Genomic DNA, 12,538 nt, shown 5'->3' on the forward strand with positions numbered 1-12,538 from the left:
CAGAGCAGAAATGACAGCATTTGGCTGGTTATTTATAAACCACTGTAATCAGAGAATCAAACATACAATATAATATATAATTATCATTATGCTATGTAACTAAAGCGCTATGGAATCTACTGGCGCTGTATGAATAAATGATGATGATGATGATGATGATGATGGAACATAATAATACTTTTCTTATAGTTTTCAATGACTGTGTTGGGAAAAGTACAAACAAATCTTTTTTTTTTTTATTAATTCATCCACAAAGTCATGTGTATCCACCAGGGGAGGACTGGCAAATGTTAGCCTGGGGGGCAAGACTCGACAGCAGCCTACTAGGAACATTTTAAAGGAAACAAAATGCAGTTGTCCCAGACAAAGGTAGCCCACTCTGGGACTAGCCCGGTCCCATAGTGGGCAAACTTTAAAATATCTATCAACTGCTACTACCACATGTATGTAACAAATGGATGTACAGGTTTACTTGGGACATTATATCTCTGCCACTTTTATGTTTTACATGATGCGCTTGATCTCTGCCTTGGAGGATATTAACTTTGCCATTACTTTTTTTTTTTCAAATAAAAAAGCTTCTGGGTGGATGGCCACACAATAAAATTTAAATTAGTAATATATGTAATAACTAAGCACACAAATGTTGTTTGAAGAAACCTTCATCAAGTATATGTTTCAGCCCTTTGCTACAGATCATCTGAATGACTGCGAAATCACCTTATTAGACCTTTCTTTAACAAGAGGAGAACTATCCAAGATAAGATTAATTCCCTAAATACCACAATACAGGGACCTGTGCCATATCCAACCAGGAGGAGATTACTACGTGATTTCTTTTATAAATTACAACATCACCTAATCACGAATAAGGAAAAGAAACTCAACAGACTAAGGATGAAAGCTGGTCTCAATGTGCCAGACAAAAAGCAAAATTTACATAACGATTTGGATACATCAGCATCTTTTGTGAACCTCTCACAACATGAGCCAAGCACAGTAGAAAAGAGTGTTTTATCCAGAGGACTTACATTCTGTCCCACAAAACCACTTGACTTTTGCAGTGATGTGGAAGAATTCTTCCGAAGATTGCGGCTAAAGGAATTCTTTAATGACAAAACAGATATCACATTACAAACTGATAAGCAACAATAAAATCCCAGAAACAAAAAAGAGGACAAACTGGACCCCACAGCTGGGACACAACCAAACTATGGATCACTATATTGACTGTTTTAGAAAAAAAGTTAAATCTGAGATTTTGGACAAACACCACAAAGTGACACACAATCTTAATGTGGAGGAGAGGAATGCTATAAAATCATTAAAATCTAGCAATGATATCATCATTAAACCAGCAGATAAAGGAAGAGGTGTAGTAAATATGAACACATCAGATTACATTCTGGAAGCATACAGACAGCTCTTGGATAAAAAATACTACATTCTGATTATGGAAGACCCCAGCAAACAATACACAGAAGAACTTATAAAAATCATAAATGGTTTCAACACTGTATCATCCTCTCTACTGGACCTTATACTGGACAATCCCAAAATCGGTACCTTCTACATGTTGCCCAAAATACATAAATAAGGCAATCCAGGGAGACAAAAAATGTCTGGTATTCGGGCCTTGACGGAAAATATTTCTGGCAGGATAGAGAATGTTCTAAAACCCTTGGTGAGCCGAACACTCAGCTATATCCAGGATACCACGGACATTCTCTGCAAAAATTTAGACCTGGGTCCACTACCAGAAGGCTCAATACTGGCAACTATGGATGTGGAGTCCCTGTACTCTAACATACCCCACAAGGATGGCATAGCCGCATGCCAACACTATCTTCAAAGAAACAGTCTAGCCACGGGGCCAACCCTGCAGCTGATCAGGTTCGCACTTAATCATAATTACTTTTCTTTTGAGAAAGACATATACCTGCAGCATATGGGAAGTGCCATGGGCAGTAAGATGTCACCTCAGTATGCTAATTTTATTTTTTCATGGCTAAACTAGAGGAGGAATTCTTATCAACTTGCACAATTAAACCTCTAGCATACTTCCGTCATATTGATGTTTTGCTACTAATCTGGCTTGGCTCTGAAGATGAGCTGCTGACTTTCCATAAAAACTTCAACAACTTTCACCCAACCATTAGACTCACTCTTAACTACTCACGATCTCAGATACATTTCCTGGACATAACCCTATACAATATAAACAATACTGTACAAACATCAGTCTATCAAAAAACCTACAGGCCGCCCAGCATATGTGAGATGGAACAGCTTTCACTCAGGACACATCAAGCTCCAAGATACTTTTGGATTTGTTCAGACAGTGAAAACAGAAAACAACACCTGCTATCACTGAGAAATACATTCCTACAACAAGGACACCATCCAATAGCTATAGATGAATAGATCCACAGAGCCACAAGGATCCCAAGGAGTAGCCTCCTGGATTACAAACAGAAGGAGGTTAAAAGCAGGGTGTCCCTAGTGGTCACTTACAATCCCCACATGAACATCTTGGCCAAAATTGCTGCTGACTTTCAACCCATATTTAAGAAAGACAATAGACTAAAATAAATATTTCCAGATTTACTTCTCCTTTCATACAAACAGCCTCCCAACTTAAGAAATCTCCTAGTTAGAAGTGCCCTCCCATCACCATCAGAGACTGACACCTTTCCTTCCAAAAACAAAAAATGCAAAGCCTGCACCAATGTCCTACCAAAAAACATGGTTCACATACCCAACACACAACAGGACTATAAAATTACTGACACATTCTCATGTACATACCCCATTGTGGTGTACATGATACAGTGTAGAAGGTGCCCTGAAATTACATTGGAGAGACCAAGAAGAAACTGCAATCCAGGATTAATTTACACAGACACACAATAAAGATGACTCTGGACACCCCCGTGGGTAAGCACTTCCCTTGACCAGGACACAGTAGGTCATATTTAAAAGTCCTAATACTGAAAGGCCTTTTTAAAAGTGACAGGGAGAGAAAAATATGGGAATTCACTCATTGACTAAAGGACTCAATCTACCACTTGGATTTATGACCCACTACATGGACACACTTCACACCCCACTGCAGAGTGCAGACCTCTGAACTCATAGGGCTTTTACTCTTCCATTCATAAACCTTCTTTTTATTACTTTAGCTTATCTTAATGATGTATCCCCCATACAGATTTCTTGATGTAACAGCTCTTAAATGTTGTGCCTTTTTTCAGTCATTCATTTGTAAACTCGCCTGATGAAGGGGCCTCTGTGCTCTGAAAGCCAGCAAATATAATAATAATTTTATTTGGTTAGCCAATAAAGGTATCACTCCTATAATACTTTTGTCTTCTTTGATACAAAAGAATTTAACATCACATAGCCCTGACTGATGAAAGTCCTAATTATTATATTTCCAAAATCTGGTAAAGACCCTACAAAATTCAACTAGACTGACTCAGAACTGACTGACGGGTAGGCTATCACTATCCAAAGCTTACATAGATCTCAGGTGGAGAACTGTTAAAAATATGCTGTTCTATAATTACTGTACATATAATTTTAGATTGGTGTTTCCGTTTAGCCATATTATATACAGATCTGTCCTTCTTTAACTATCCGTTTGGCTCTACATAAGTTTGTACAAGTAGTGTGGAGTGAAAAAATCTTTTGTTGACGTATAGCATGGTATTTTCCTATGTCAGGCTTACAATATTTATTTGAAATTGCAGGAGATGCTTTCCACTTGCAGTTTACAATACAGAAGTCACACATGTAAAAATGCACTGCACGTGCGTGCTTCCTGTATGGTAGCATCTGATCTGTGAGCTATATCTAATATGGGTCATTGTAATTGCGTTTAAAGGCATGAAGCAATTGGAGTGGTGACCAGGATAGGCAGGGACCCCAAGAATTATAGCAAAGTACTGTATGAAATGACAGGCTGGGTTGGCGTGCAGGGGGCACAACTGCCCCCTAGGCCTGTCCCATATTGGGCTATCTTGGGCTTATTCACTGGGCCACCTGCATTTTTTTTTATTTAAATTCTTCTTAACAGGCTGCTGAGTTGAATCTTGCCCCCCAGGCTAAAATTTGCCAGCCCTCCCCTGTAGGCCATCTTGTGGATGCGCTTATAATTGCGGTTTGTCAGGTGACTAATAAGCTGATGCAAAAACATATCAATATCTTTCTCATACAGAGGGGTCTATGAATTTATGAATGGTTAAAGGAAGATAAATCTGTTGAAATAAAAGTAATCATAGTTGGCATGAACGTTTGGTAAAGCAAAACTGCATTTGTATTGGGCCCTCAAAAACAGATATATAAATTCCATTGTGATTTATGCTGTAGTATATAGTATACCGCGATGCAGGTTTATGAGGCATTTATGCACCTAATCAGTAAGAATCCATCCACTCAAATAAATTGTTAAAGAGCTCAGGTTTGTCAATAATTATATTCATCTATTTTCTTTTCATTCTCCTCCCTCGCAATTGTCCTTGGTCTGCTTCTTTTCTTGCCACTTGGCTGCATGCAAGGTCAGGGAAAATGAGCGGCAATCCTAAAAGAGATAAGAACTGACAGAAAATGTAAGCAGCGGCAAATAATATAAATAATCTTCTAGTGGTGATAATAGAAATGTCAAGGAAACAGGAATTATCTTATGCGTAAAAAATCTTCCCTGTGTTTGGTGTCTGTAATTTCAAACATCTAGATGGGTCAATACAACTGAAATGAAACAGATTGAAACAACCATAGAAAAAGCAATTGTCTTAAAACACAAGCTATTAACGCATAAGACAAGCTGAAACGGTGCTCGATACGATGTGTATTGTTCTAATTTGAGGAGACATATTGCCTATTAGTGAAGCAGAATAGAATGTAAATGGTTAATAATTCAGCAGCACCTGGATTATAAATCCTTATTTTAATACTGTTAACTTCAGCAAATGTGATCAATATGTTGATCCTGGCACACTCCAATAAACACAAGCCACTTTATTGAATTGACTCGTATAACGCCTAAAGAGTTAATCATTTTCATTTACTGTACCGACTATTAAAGCTTCAGGTTATTTTTAAGACGGCAAACCGATAAAGATTTATATGAAAACCTCTGTTTAAACTATTACATGAAAACATCAATTTTAGTAAACATCTCAGGGACGGCTGCAAGGACAATTTTTGCTATATTACTTATCGTTGTGGAGGAATAAAGTTAGATTCAACACTAAAGTTTATTTTTTCCCTTAGCCTGGAAGAAATGAAGTATATCATTAAAATGTATATAGCTATGTATAAATATGATAAGGCTTGATTGCTATGATAAGGCCTGACTGTTCTATCAGGATATCAGGATTGTTTACATGCATTATATATGTTATAAATTACTGTTTTTGCTATAAAATATGAATAATAATTAGATGGTTTTCTTTGTAGAATTTAAAAATATGGTATTGTTGAATTTATAGTCTAAAAAGATGGATATGGCCAGGAAATAAGTAGTGTAGGTAGATTTTCAAAGAATATTTGTCCAGTGTTACCACAAGAAATTGTTTGAAGGTGCTCCTTTGCTTAACACAACAGAAAGAGCTCATAAAAGAAGACGAAGCACAGTGATTAAAGACAATGGGCCTGATTCATTAAGGATAGTAAACCAAAAAATGAGTAACTTTTCACCGTGGCAAAATCATGTTGCATTGGAGGGGGGAGGCAAATTTAAAATGTGATTGCAGATTTATAGTTGGGGAAAGGCATGTTTTAGATCAACTTTAAATTTCAATGTACAAATAAAGCTAACAAGTATTTGTGTGCTACATGAAAAAACAGACAGTAATTTCCTTATGTGCAAAATAATAAACTATTTTGCACCCCTTGCATTGTAACATGGTTTCTCCAGGAGAAATCTTCCCCTTTTTTGCCTTACTTTCCTTAATGAATCAACGACTATATAATAATGACGCTGAGAGACTTGCTTGGGACCCCCATTTAAATCAGTTTTTGTTTCAGTGCTTGTTTCTTCATACATAATAAGTCTAATTTGCAAAAAGTGCTAAAGGGTAGCACAAGTGTTGTTTTGTGATGTGATTCCTTTTGCAGGAATGCACCTGTTTCTGATAAATGCAGGGTTTTGCTGGTCAAGATGGCCACCACTTTGCAATGTCTGATCAATAATCTTCACCTTAACTTCTGCTTGTCTGGGATGTCATCAGTTTTGAAGTGGGTGGAGACAGAACAACCTGTTGAAACGAATATAATTGTTGAATGTTCATAGGAGAAGAAGAAAATAGCATAACAGCTGCAGATACAAATGATCAGCACTGTCAATAACGCCAAGTGACTCCAGCTATATTGGAGAAAGGTGCACTGCATAATGAAGAAATGAGAAAAGTCCCTCTTGCCCACAGTGGCTTAATTTATTAGGCTATAATTTCTCCCTAATATAGGGGAAAAAGAATAACCATTATTATTTAAGTAATTACCATTAGTAATTTTTTAAGTTTAATAATGTATATTTTTTCCCAAGAGCTGATAACACATGATTAGATCTGCGACACCTCAGCAATTATGTCCCGTCTATACCACCAGTGACACCAACCCCATAGACCACCATAGACCTAAGATGGCCATTCCAAATACTTATGCCTGACCACTACAGTGATGGAGACCACTGACCAACCTGTGAAACCTCCTTCAAACGAAAAGTTCTATTTTAAGTGCAAATACCTTTCTGCGCCATTCTCTTTATGTGTGTATTGTAATAAAGTACGGCAAATACTGCACTGCTGACTCAATCTTGCTGTTTATTTGGGAAGTGTCAGGATAGCATAATCAGCAATTTCATCACAATTTTTTTCAAAAAAATTGAAGAGAGTTATTCTGTCAGCAACAACAACAAAACAGCAAACAACTCTGTCTTCTAAACAGATGACATCACAAATCCCCAAGGCGAGTCCAAGGGTGTTGATGGTTGATAAGCCTGACCTTCCCATCACTGTACGGGAAAAGGTGACTCCATCCACCATTTGCAGCACACCCTCTGCATATGCTGGAAGGATCACCCACAGTGTAGATCCAGATTTGGATAATCAAGGTGTCAATGTTGTACACCGGGAGGAGGCTATTGACGTAGCTGGCGCTGAGGAGGAATGTATTGTAAATGAGGCACCAGGGGGGGAAACAGCTGTTGTCCATGGGATGAAAAAGCCCATCGTCATGCCTGGTCAGAAGACCAAAAAATGCACCTCTTCGGTGTGGAGTTATTTTTATCCAAATCCTGACAACAAATGTATGGCCATATGTAGCTTATGTAAAGCTCAAATAAGCAGGGGTAAGGATCTTGGCCACCTAGGGACATCCTCCCTTATACATCACCTGAATAACCTTCATAGTTCAGTGGTTAGTTCAGGAACTGGGGCTAGGACCGTCATCAGTCCAGGGACACCTAAATCCCTTGGTCCTGTTGGATACACACCACCAACTCCCTCCTCGTCAACTTCCTCCACGATCTCCATCAGATTTAGTCCTGCAGGCCATGTCACCAGCCAGACTGAGTCCTCTTCAATACGGGATTCATCCGAGGAATCCTGCAGCGGTACGCCTACTACTGCCACTGCTGCTGTTGCTGCTGGTAGCCTGTCATCTTCCCAGAGGGAAAGTCATAAGACCGCTACGTCTTTCACCAAACAATTGACCGTCCAACAGTCATTTGCCATGAGCACCAAGTACGACACTAGTCATCCTATGGCAAAGCAGATAACTGCGTCAATAACAGCAATGTTGGTGTTAGATGTGCGTCCGGTGTCCGCCATCAGTGGAGTGGGATTTAGACGGTTGATGGAGGTATTGTGTCCCCGGTACCAAATCCCATCGAGATTCCACTTCACTAGGCAGGCGATACCAAAGATGTACAGAGAAGTAAGAACAAATGTCCTCAGTGCTCTGAAAAATGCGGTTGTACCCACTGTCCACTTAACCACGGACATGTGGACAAGTGGTTTAGGGCAAACTAAGGACTATATGACTGTGACAGCCCACCTGGGTAGATGCATCGCCTTCTGCAGCAACAGCAGCAGCTGCATCAGTAGCAGCATCTCCACAACAGCTGCTCATGCCAAGGCAGGCAACGTTGTGTATCACAGGTTTTAGTAAGAGGTACAACGCTGACAACCTCTTAGAAAAACTGAGGGAAATAATCTCGGAGTGGCTTACCCCACTTAGACTCTCCAGGGGATTTGTGGTGTCAGACAACGCCAGTAACATTGTGCGGGCATTACATATGGGCAATTTCCAGCACGTCCCATGTTTTGCCCACACCGTTAATTTGGTGGTGCAGCATTACCTCAAGAGTGACAGGGGTGTGCAGGAGATGCTTGCGGTGGCCCGCAAAATTACTGGACACTTTCGGCATTCTGCCAGTGCCTACCGCAGACTCGAGCAACATCAAAAAAGTCTGAACCTGCCATCACCTCAAACAAGAGGTTGTGAAGCGCTGAACTCCACCCTCTATATGCTGCAGAGGATGGAGGAGCAGCAAAAGGCCATTAAAGCCTACACAGCCACCTACGACATAGGAAAAGGAGTGGGGATGCGCCTGAGTCAAGCGCATTGGAGACTGATTTCCGTGTTGTGCAAGGTTCTGCAGCCGTTTGAACTTGTCACGCGAGAAGTCAGTTCCGACACTGCCAGCTTGAGTCAGGTGATTCCCCTGAGCAGGCGATTGCAGAAGCAGCTGGAGAAAGTGAGGGAGGAGCTGGTAAACCATTGCGATTCCACCAAGCATGTAGCTCTTGTGGATGAAGCCCTTTGTACGCTTTGCCAGGATGCAAGGGTGGTCACTCTTTTAAAGTCAGAGGATTACATTCTGGCCACCGTGCTCGATCCTTGGATTTAAAGCGTATGTTGTGTCTCTGTTTCCAGCGGACACAAGTCTACAGAGGTGCAAAGACCTGCTGGTCAGGAAATTGTCCTCTGAAGAGGACCGTGACATGCCAACAGCTCCACCATATTCTTCCACACCTGTGGCTGCGAGGAAAAAACTCAGTTTTCCTAAAAGACCCGCTAGCGGGGATGCAGACAACATCTGGTCCGGACTGAAGGACCTGCCAACCATTGCAGACATGTCAAGTGTCGCTGCATTGGAAGCTGTCACAATAGAAAAAATGGTGGAGGATTATTTTTCTGACACCATCCAAATAGACATGTCAGACAGTCCATATTGTTACTGGCAGGAAAAAAAGGCAGTTTGGAAGCCCCTGTACAAACTGGCTCTATTTTACCTGAGTTGTCCCCCCTCCAGTGTGTACTCGGAAAGAGTTTTTAGTGCAGCGGGGAACCTGGTCAGTGAGCGGCGAAGGAGGTTGCTTCCGCAGAACGTTGAAAAAATGATGTTCATTAAAATGAATTATCAATTCCTCAATCAAGTACAGCACTGCCCTCCAGATAGTACAGAGGGACCTGTGGTTGTGGAGTCCAGCGGGGACGAATTGATAATGTGTGAGGAGGAGGAAGTACACACTGAAGGGGGAGAGGAATCAGAGGATGAGGATGAGGACGACATCTTGCCTCAGTAGAGCCTGTTTAGTTTGTACAGGGAGAGATGAATAGCTTATTTGGTGTGGGGGCCCAAACAAACCAATCATTTCAGCCACAGTTGTTTGGTAGGCCCTGTCGCTGAAATGATTGGTTTGTTAAAGTGCTCATGTCCTATTTCAACAACATCAGGGTGGGTGGGAGGGCCCAAGGACAATTCCATCTTGCAACTCTTTTTTTTGGCATTATGTGACCGTTCAACAGTCGTTTGCCATGAGCACAAAGTAAAACAAAATTAAAACAAATTAAACAAATTAAACCAAAAGTATAATATAACTTATAAACACTACACTTGAAAGCTTGAGCCTTTAAATGAAAAAGTCACTCTTCATTGCACGAAGATTTGCAACAGGGACAGTTTTTTTGTTTCCAAAGTCAACAAATAACACTTTGACGCTGTCTGTCTTTAACATACTTGATGGGATCTCAATGATGAATGGTCTGTACCATGGTTGGAGGAGGTATTGTGCCCCCGGTACCAAATTGGGTACCGGGGCCACTCCACTACGCAGTCCAGATAGAGGCGTATCAGATATTAAAAAACGTTGACTGTAGCTGTCAAATCCAAAATTAATCAAAATGACCTGTCATCGTCTAAAACAAGAGGTATTGACACGCTCGAACTACACCCTGTATATGCTGCAGAGGATGTAGGAGCAGGCAGCTGTGCAGTGGAATTGAGACCATTTGAAGGCGGAGGCATTGTGGCCCCGGTACCAAATTGGGTACTGGGCCCACTCCACTACGCAGTCCAGAAAGCTACCTCGGTGCAACGTTTTGGACTAAAAACAATATTGTGATGTTTGAGGTGTTCAAGCTAATCAGAATCAGAAACCAAAACACAAAACACTAAAAGTGCCCAATGCACACCCTTACTCCCTAGCACTACAAACAAATCACAACACAATAAACCAATTGCTACACCCATGTGGTACACCTGTGTGTGTGTGTGTGTGTGTGTGTGTGTGTGTGTGTGTGTGGTAAAAGAAGTACCCAAAGGGAATTTAACCCTGTCTGCAGCCTGCTCCTGCAGACTAACTGGGCTTTTACCTGTTTATTTATAGGAGAGGTGTGACAAATAAGCCTCTTTGCCACAGTAATATATATATATATATATATATATAGATACGCATATATATGTATGTATAAGTATATATTTAAACTTTCCCCAAAAGTTAAATCAGTGCTTAAAGGGACACATTTTTAGTCAGCTGATGCTGTAAAGAAGAAAACGGCAGATATGTTGAAACAAGTGAGAAATTGATTTGCTCCATGCCTTCGACCAGTGGGAAACAAGGCTACAGCGAGTGCAAATGGGGAGAATATTGAAGGGGACAAACATTAAATTTGTAATACCATTAAATAAAGGTGAGTTATTTAATCAGTCTCGTTATTTAAAAGACATACCTCGTGTGTATATATATATATATATATATATATATATATATATATATTATATACACATATATATACATATATGTATAAACATGTGTTACACATGTATCTATCTATCTATCCATCTATAGAGATAGATAGATAGATAGAGATAGGTTTATCTATCTATGTGTGTAAGTGTATGTATGTATGTATGTGTGTAAGTGTATGTATGTATGTATGTATGTATGTATGTATGTATGTATGTATGTATGTATGTATGTATGTATGTATATATATATATATGTATATATATATATATATATATATATATATATATATATATATATATATATATATATATATATATATAAAACTTTTTGTGGTTTTTCCATTTGTTATGAAACTATTAGTTTTGTAGGAAAATGTTGAGATAAATATAAAAATGTCCAGAATAAAAAAAGAAAAATATATGGGTCAGAATAACTTCGTGGGGATTGTCATTTTTGGTTTCTTTCTATGATGGACAGATATTTTACATGTAAGCACTATTGTGTAGATCTTGCATACTTGTTAAACATGGTATAAAATGTACTCAAGTGAGTCCAGACTTTTAAAATGTATGGTATTTGGTTTCATTATAGATATCAACACATCTTTAATAGGATAAACCAATAAGTTCAAGTGAGGTAAGAAGAGATAGCTGAACTTGTACTGAAAAATAATAATATTTGCACTTAATGTATAAAAAGAAATGTGTTCACTGGAATGAACCGCTGGCAGTGAAAGGGTTAAAGGCAAGGGATTACTTCATTTATGTAAAGGAATATTTTAGTCATAGATGTTGCTATCAAACAAAAAAAAAGGTCAGGAACCTTTAACACGTCCATATTATAACACTTGTGTACTACTGACACAGGGTCCTCTCTGCTTTTTTTCTGTTTTTGAAGAATGGATTTTTTTATTCTTCAGAAATTGCTGGAAGCACAGATGAGCTTAAAGGTAAAATCATAGAAATCAGTCATCCACACGCAGAACACTATACTCTAAAGACCACATTACACATGGAAGAAGTCAGAAAAGGTTTAGGGCAGAACGACGTTACTGTAGATATTTGCCCATGGCACAGGTTGAGAAAGAACAAATTTCAACCTTGTTGCTTTAAATAATAATAAGGCCAAAACATTTATCATACATTGCCTGGATTGGCACCTGGCTTATGCTGCAAGTTATGATTAGGCTTTTCATCAGTTTTATTCTATCAGGGCAACTTAGGAATGACACACAATTGTTTTTCCCAGAGGTTAGTTTTTGTATATTTTAGCTCACATATTACAAATATGTCAGGGTGTTATGGCAAGTAGCCACTGGGTGGTTAATGTATCAAGCTGCGAGTTTCTGGTGGTTTTGAAAAGATGTTGGAGATGTTGCCTATAGCAACCATTCAGATTCTAGCTGTCATTTTGTAGAATGTACTAAATAAAAGATATCTAGAATCTGATTGGTTGCTATCGGAAACATCTCCACTTTTCACATCCGCTGGAAACTGGCA

Source organism: Mixophyes fleayi, chromosome 1, assembly GCF_038048845.1.
Source record: "Mixophyes fleayi isolate aMixFle1 chromosome 1, aMixFle1.hap1, whole genome shotgun sequence".
Taxonomy (NCBI): domain Eukaryota; kingdom Metazoa; phylum Chordata; class Amphibia; order Anura; family Limnodynastidae; genus Mixophyes; species Mixophyes fleayi.